Raw genomic sequence first — 8,352 nt, forward strand, 5'->3', positions numbered from 1 at the left:
AACTGGGAGATAAGAACAGAAGTGCAGTTTGAATGCAAAGGACATATTAGCAGTGAATTTTGCTACCTATAATTAAATCAAACAACAAAGGTTTACCACTAAAATGCTGGCAACTTACTTATTATCAAATACCATACTACGTCTAAAATATCAATCATCATCTTTAAAGGATGTTACAATCTTAAGCTTAATAATGAAGGTTACTTAATACTAAGTTTGCTAATACAGACAGTGAGTGAGTAATATTTCTCACCCATGTCAGGCCACAGCCGGCTGTCCTTGGTCAAACCACAATTCCTGAGAATCAGTCTCTGTGCCAGGTGTCCTTGCTAGAGGAGAAGGTCCACCAGGGTCCTGGGGAAAGTGTTCGGAGATCTTTTTTGATCAAAAATAGGACCAGGCTTTTATAGAATAAAGTGGATTGACTGCTGCCATTTAACCATTAGCCATACTTGCGACCTCTCTCATTGCAGAATAAAAGGAAAACAGTACAAAAAAACCCTGGAGGCCTTGTTCTCACCAATCAAACTCTGTTGTTTATCTGTTTGCTAGTACTTTATGTCTGTTTTGGGCCTGGTTGTGGCTGAGCTGAGCTCTGTGTTCTTCAACACCGGAGAGCAGCTGGTGTTATGCACATCCACTTGGGCTCTGTTTGTACCTGTCAAGGTTGTCACCAGCACAGAGTTTGCTCGGCCTTTTCCCTTCTCGTGGGAACCTTTCACTGCAAGCCAGGGCCTGAAAATGAGAGACAAAAAGCAGTTGAATCATAAAAGGGGACTAAGGCAGGCATATTGAGAGATGGAGCACCCTGCTACAAGTTAGAAACACTTTTTTTTTCTTTCCTCACCCTGCCATGCCTTCTTATTTTTTCCTTTGACTTTTTTTTTTCACTTTCCAGAGCTTATCCATTCCAGTAACAGCAAGGAAATGCTACTGCTGTGGAAATTTACATGAATTTATCCTAGTGAAGCCTGGGTGAAGCATTAATGAAAAAGCAGCACCTCTATTTGGAAATTCTTTATATACTACATCTCAGATACTACATCTATTTTGAACAGATAAACAGAGTCCTCAGAAAATAAAATGCTTCACGTCACAGCATTACTACATGGTGACTTTTAAACTCTCCAGTTCATTGGCATGGTCTGCTTTCCTTAAGATGCCTAGAACTTGGGTCACATCTCCATCTATGTGAGGGATGCCAATGTCCACTCCTCAGAACTTAGCAACCCCAGATCCAATTTAGGTGAGCCATAGCCTGTCTTTGGCACTTTTCAGGTTTAGTAACAACGCATATCTTTGAAAACATAATTAATACACATTCATCACTTCTGTACTATTTTTTTTTTCCCCACAGCTTTTTATTGAAATTCTCAAGTTCCTATTAAGTTTTATGACAGATTTGGACTAAGTTGTCAGTGGTCATTTGCTAATAAAGGAAATTATTAAAACCAAGTTAAGCTGTTTAATAGCTGGCCTAAAATACAGGAACTCTGGAGAATATTTTCTCTCTGCAGACATATGTTTTGATCATGCATTTAGCTGTTTTAATGGCTTAAATAGCAATTTCACTTTCTGTAAGTACATCATTAGCTATAATAGCCCTCAAGATAAAGATGTCCTGTAATTTACTCACAAACAAGACATTCGAATAGATACAGAAGAGGACAACTACAGCTAGCAAAGAAAGTATGTGTGGTGGAGGGGTCTGCTCTTCACTGATAGAAATGGGTATCACGTTCAAATAAGTTTATACTAATGGAATGTCTTCTTCTGAGGAGCATTTCAGTAAGACAAACATGTTTCTTTGGAAGATGCTGTATAATAGTTCTTTTAGCATGCATTTTCAGGTACCTCAGCCTAAAGAATTTATCTTCCTTCACTTGAAGACAACATCCTGCTTTTTTGTTGATGCTGGCTGCAGCAGTAACAAAAGCAAAGAGACTGAACTGATACAGTCCCAAACAGAATTCTTGCTAAACATTTCTACTGTTCATTCAGAAATAAACTATCTTTAAGCTTTAAAACAATGTTTTAGGAGGGGAAAAGAGAAGTAGTTTGAAAAAGGGGACTAAGGCAGGCATATTGAGAGATGGAGCACCCTGCTACAAGTTAGAAACACTTTTTTTTTCTTTCCTCACCCTGCCATGCCTTCTTATTTTTTCCTTTGACTTTTTTTTTTCACTTTCCAGAGCTTATCCATTCCAGTAACAGCAAGGAAATGCTACTGCTGTGGAAATTTACATGAATTTATCCTAGTGAAGCCTGGGTGAAGCATTAATGAAAAAGCAGCACCTCTATTTGGAAATTCTTTATATACTACATCTCAGATACTACATCTATTTTGAACAGATAAACAGAGTCCTCAGAAAATAAAATGCTTCACGTCACAGCATTACTACATGGTGACTTTTAAACTCTCCAGTTCATTGGCATGGTCTGCTTTCCTTAAGATGCCTAGAACTTGGGTCACATCTCCATCTATGTGAGGGATGCCAATGTCCACTCCTCAGAACTTAGCAACCCCAGATCCAATTTAGGTGAGCCATAGCCTGTCTTTGGCACTTTTCAGGTTTAGTAACAACGCATATCTTTGAAAACATAATTAATACACATTCATCACTTCTGTACTATTTTTTTTTTCCCCACAGCTTTTTATTGAAATTCTCAAGTTCCTATTAAGTTTTATGACAGATTTGGACTAAGTTGTCAGTGGTCATTTGCTAATAAAGGAAATTATTAAAACCAAGTTAAGCTGTTTAATAGCTGGCCTAAAATACAGGAACTCTGGAGAATATTTTCTCTCTGCAGACATATGTTTTGATCATGCATTTAGCTGTTTTAATGGCTTAAATAGCAATTTCACTTTCTGTAAGTACATCATTAGCTATAATAGCCCTCAAGATAAAGATGTCCTGTAATTTACTCACAAACAAGACATTCGAATAGATACAGAAGAGGACAACTACAGCTAGCAAAGAAAGTATGTGTGGTGGAGGGGTCTGCTCTTCACTGATAGAAATGGGTATCACGTTCAAATAAGTTTATACTAATGGAATGTCTTCTTCTGAGGAGCATTTCAGTAAGACAAACATGTTTCTTTGGAAGATGCTGTATAATAGTTCTTTTAGCATGCATTTTCAGGTACCTCAGCCTAAAGAATTTATCTTCCTTCACTTGAAGACAACATCCTGCTTTTTTGTTGATGCTGGCTGCAGCAGTAACAAAAGCAAAGAGACTGAACTGATACAGTCCCAAACAGAATTCTTGCTAAACATTTCTACTGTTCATTCAGAAATAAACTATCTTTAAGCTTTAAAACAATGTTTTAGGAGGGGAAAAGAGAAGTAGTTTGAAAGACTTAAAGGGTTAACCAAAAAGCAAGGCATTTCTTGTCTTGCACCAAACAATAATTCTAGCATTCTAGCACAAGAATGATGAATGCTATTCTTCACCTGTTGGGTTAATGATATCCTGCTTGGTCTGGAGACAGCATGAAATGGTATTTTCTGTATTCTACTTCACATTAAGGTCAGCCAGAAAATAACTACATTAGCAATATTCCCCTACAGACTTTTGGCCTTTTAGAGGATTGATGCTAAGGTTACTCAATAGTTTGCCAAGCTTTAAATAGTCTTGTGTCTTCATTGTCCAAGTTCATTATGTATTAGGGCTCTAAAACAATCTGTGCTCTGTGACTGCTGCGAATGCCAAGGATCCTGTGACAACTGAGTGGAGAAAGAACATCCTGTCATTATAGTTTTAAATTGGGAAATCGACTTGAAGAATTGTTGGATTTGTTTTTATTTGCTAATGGCATCACACTTTTTTTTTTTTTTAAAAAGCATTTTAATTGCCTGGTTTGCTTTTCATGTATTTGTCACATTTTAAGGATTAATCATTATAGTTTTAAATTGGGAAATCGACTTGAAGAATTGTTGGATTTGTTTTTATTTGCTAATGGCATCACACTTTTTTTTTTTTTTAAAAAAGCATTTTAATTGCCTGGTTTGCTTTTCATGTATTTGTCACATTTTAAGGATTAATGACACTGCCTTGGCATATGTCTCTCTGAAACACGTCAAATAGCATTAATGCTGTGCTGACTGTAATGAAAATTACTCTCTCTTGGGGACTTTGTAGAAGGATATTGTCTTAGATACTGGAATCCATATGCTGTAGAAACTATGCCAAACAAACAAGGGCTGTGAGGCTTCTGGTTCAAACAAACTGGGTCGGAAGAGAGAAGCTCATGTTACTATAATTCAAAATAGCTTTAATAGTGTACAGGCATCAACTCAGACTTCTCTAGAGTACAGACATTTCAGCTTGGGTATACACAAGGGTCATCACTGGGCAAACAAATTACTATTCTTTAGAGTTAGGTTCTGATCTTAGGACACAGAACACGGTAAACAAATTTACTAGCTTAAAACTGCCCCAAAAGGTGTTACTATTCTGTTTTTCCATATCTTTCCCAGCTTTCACTTCCTATCCCCACCATGTGTTTCCTCTGCACATCTGACATATTCCAGTCCTCTCTATGAGGCAACTTGATTTATTACAGACAGGAAAAAAATCCAGCAAAAACAATCCTGTGTGGTTTTGTGTTGTTTTAATCTCCCAGGAAGGTCTGGTGTGCAACAGATCCAGGGAGAAGGTAAAAACATACAGAGAATGAGAGAGAAGGTAGAAAAGAGGTGGTAAGTGTGAGAGGACAGAGGGGAGCAGGAGAGCCTTCTGCTTGGAGATGCATCCAGCCACTGTGGCTGCTCAAGTGCCAGTGAGCCAACACCTTGCACAGGTGCTTCTGTTTGCTGCTCATGTAGACCATCCCACTGCTCACTACTTCACAGGACTCCCCTGCGCAGAATAGTGGCATCTGAATTCACCATCCCATCGAGTGATCAGTTGCCAAGACAGGATCTACTTAAATGTTTATTGAAGTTGAATATTTATTTTTAATTTTTACCATTACTGATACCTGCTTCCCTGAGATCTCACTTTTAGGATGAAAAAAATGCTAAGGTTCAGACCATATATCTTTGGAGATGACTGCAACCAAAGTACGGATAGTAATTATGAGTGAGATTTTCAATGGCTTTCATCACTGAGGGTTGGGAGCAGGTTCAGGTCCACTCTGAGTCCTTCTCAACCTGAAAATCATGCCCACAAAGCTCACAGGGGTCAGGACTTCTGCACAAGTTCTTCCGAGAGCTCACCTACTGGCTGTATGCAGAAGCAAAGGTACTGTGTCTACAACAGATTTATGTGCTCTCACATGCCTGCCCAGCAACAGAGAGGCTGAGCAATATGTAAAATAGATGTATTTAATGAACCAGAGAGCTGGTCTCAGGATTTTAGCACTTTAAATAAGCTAACATAGAAAGAGTCACATGAAACAGGCTACAGGAAAGGTATTGATGAAAAATAATACACCAAAGCCACACAGAGTGCATAAAGGGGTATATCAGAGGTTAAATCAAACTCAGGATTGCAGACCCTGTTCCAAGCAATTGATCCTTAGAGACAGACAAGGTCAATTTTTCACATGTATCCAATGATTCATGTTTTTGTTGATTACTTCTTGTATTCTTCTACATTGTTTAGCTATGAATTTAATTAAGAGAGTTTAATAAAAAAGCAGCTTTAAATTACTGTGTGGGATAGCAGAAGCTTGAGCTGATGATCCAGCAGATCTCTTTCAGCCTGATGTCCTGGTGCTTTTCAAAATATCACCTCTTTCTTATTGTTTTTGTAGAGTGAATAGAACACGTTATGTTATTAAACTAAAGCAGGATAGATTCAGATTAGACATTAGGAAGAAGTTCTTTACTGAAGGTGGTGAAGCACTGGAACAGTGTCATGGATGGGATGGATGGCAGATGAGACATATATGCACAGATCAAGATTTACTGCATGTAACACTGGGGTCTTAACTCCTTAAAGTACAAGAAGGTACAAGTACAGTCAAAGTGCAGGGAAACTAGGAGATCAGAACAGAAGCTGAAGTTTGGATGCAAAGGGTATCTTAACAGTGAATTTTACTATTATAGTTAGATCAAACAATGAAGGTTAACCATGAAAATGCTAGCAATTTACTTATTATCAAGCTTTATAGTAGGCCTAAAACATTATCAATCCTAAAGGATTCTATAATCTTTAAACTTAATAGTGAAAATTACTTAACATTAAGTTTACTAATAAAGACAACGAAAGAGTTAACATCTCTCACCCTTGCCCAGCCACACCTGGGTGTCCCTGAGTGAATCACAATTCTGGAGAACTAGTCTCTCTGGCAGGCATCCCTGCTGGAGATGAGAAAGTCCAGCAACCTCCTGGGAAAGTGTATGGGAAGTCCCCTCAATCAAAGATAGGACCGGGCTTGTATAGAATAAAGTGGATTGACTGCTGTCATTCAACCATTAGCCATACCTCAAAAATCTCTCATTGCAGAATAAAAGAAAAATAGTAGAAAAACCATGAAGGCCTACTTCTCACCAAGCAAACTCTTTTGTTTATCTGTTCATTCTTACTTTATCTTCATTTCAGGCCTAGTGTGGCTGGGCTGGGCGCTGTGTTCTTCAACACTGGAGAGCAGCTGGCGTTATGAACATGAACTTAGCCTCTGTAGAATTCAAGGCTGTTGCCAGCTCAGAGTTTGCTAGGCCTTTTCCTTTCTCATGGGAACCTTTCCACTTCACGCTTGGGCCTGCAAAACTGAGGCAAAAAGCAGAGAAACTGAGGCAGGCATATTGAGAGATGGAGCATCTTGCCACAAACAGGTTGCCCAGAGAGGTGGTGGAGGCCTCACCCCTGAAGACATTCAAGGTCCAGCTTGACGGGCTCTAAGCAACCTGACCTAGTTATAGAGGTCTCTGCTCACTGCAGGGGGGTTGGACTAGATGACTTTTAAAGGTCCCTTCCAACCCAATGCATTCTATGCCTCTGTGAACATCAAACATGAAATATTTTGACACTATTATGATTTATTAATTTAAAGATTGAATTTCAACAGCACTTAGTCATTAACCAATTTAATGATTAGGAAGCAATTCAGAAGAGTATGTCATGAGTAAAACAGCTACTTAATTACAGATTTCAGAACGCCAAGATTCACACTAACAAGGTTTCATAAACTAAACTACATAAATGTGCATCAACATAAAACATACAAACACAGACAGAAATATTTGGTCCCCATAAAATACAGACAACCACTCTCTTGAAGGCAAATGCATATATTCAAACACATGGATCGGTAGAGAGGCATGCCTATAGTTAAAATTTCCTTCTTTGAGTATGGAGTAAATGCTCACAATACATCGACATTCCTCAAAGGGGTCATAATGGAGACCCAAGGAGGATGAACTCACGCTGGTCTCCCATCAGCTTTTTCAGCAGATAGTCCTTATGGAGTTTGTGTCTAACAAGTATCCCAGCACAAGGAAGATGCTGGCCACAGTCTGCTGTGATCTAGGACATCTCAAAGGGTTTCCCTGGGAATCACTGTTCATAAGAATCAAAGTAAACTTACTTTTTTTCCATTTTGGCCCAACTCAGATGGTTAAGTATTACAGTACATTTCCACCAGTTGTGTATTCCCAGAACTCACTAAATTCTGGAGTTCTGGCTGTCACGATCCGTGACCTATTATATCTCCTTATTGGAGTGTATTAACTTATCAGGATTTGCTGAGAGATCCACACGTGGGTATCGCCTCACACAGAGGATACAGGAACTTATGTCCTGACTTTTTTTGAGTGAATAACTCGCTCAGTGCTTACTTATATTTCTAACAACAGCAAGGTTTATTGTGGGGAAAACAAAGCAATTTGGGGCAGGAGGTTCAAAAGGAGTGGTTATAACACATTAAACATATATGGGTACACCTTAGTTACACATCTTATTCAAGTGCTGGAAGGAGAGGGGAGGGGTATGCCTGAATGGCTGGATTATATTTTCCCCTATAAGCTGGGGTAGCCGGAATTGTCTCACCGCGGCAGTGCAGGTAGGATGAGCTGGGTAGCAAAGAAGCTGCGGGCACTCCAAGCGCAGGTCGCCCCCCCCCACCACAAAGCGGCGGCAGTCGGTGCGCGGCTCCGGGACCGTAGGTGTGCAGAGCGGCTCCGGGACCTTGGGACCGGGGCTTTGGCAGCTGCAGCTGCGGCGAATGGCTCCGGGACTCTGGGACTGCGGCTTTAGCAGCGGCGGCTGCGGCAAGCGGGCAGGTAGTGAGCGGGCAGGCGGCGCGGCGAGCGAGCAGGCAGTGAGCGGGCAGGCTCTGCAGCGGGCGGCTCCCAGCAGGAACGGCAGGCAGCAGGGCAGCTCCCAGCAGCGGGGACGGGCGGC

General features: G+C 40.2%; 2 protein-coding genes across 2 annotated transcripts in view; one reads left to right on the forward strand and one right to left on the reverse strand.

The window, feature by feature from the left end:
• Nucleotides 1-8,352, reverse strand: part of C7 (complement component 7) — a 34,995-nt gene that overhangs the window by 24,631 nt on the left and 2,012 nt on the right. The window lies entirely within an intron of this gene.
• RPL37 (ribosomal protein L37) overlaps nt 1-8,352 on the forward strand; it is a 21,507-nt gene that overhangs the window by 342 nt on the left and 12,813 nt on the right. The window lies entirely within an intron of this gene.

This window comes from Chaetura pelagica, unplaced genomic scaffold, assembly GCF_000747805.2.
Source record: "Chaetura pelagica isolate M959 unplaced genomic scaffold, ChaPel_1.0 scaffold31, whole genome shotgun sequence".
Lineage (NCBI taxonomy): Eukaryota > Metazoa > Chordata > Aves > Apodiformes > Apodidae > Chaetura > Chaetura pelagica.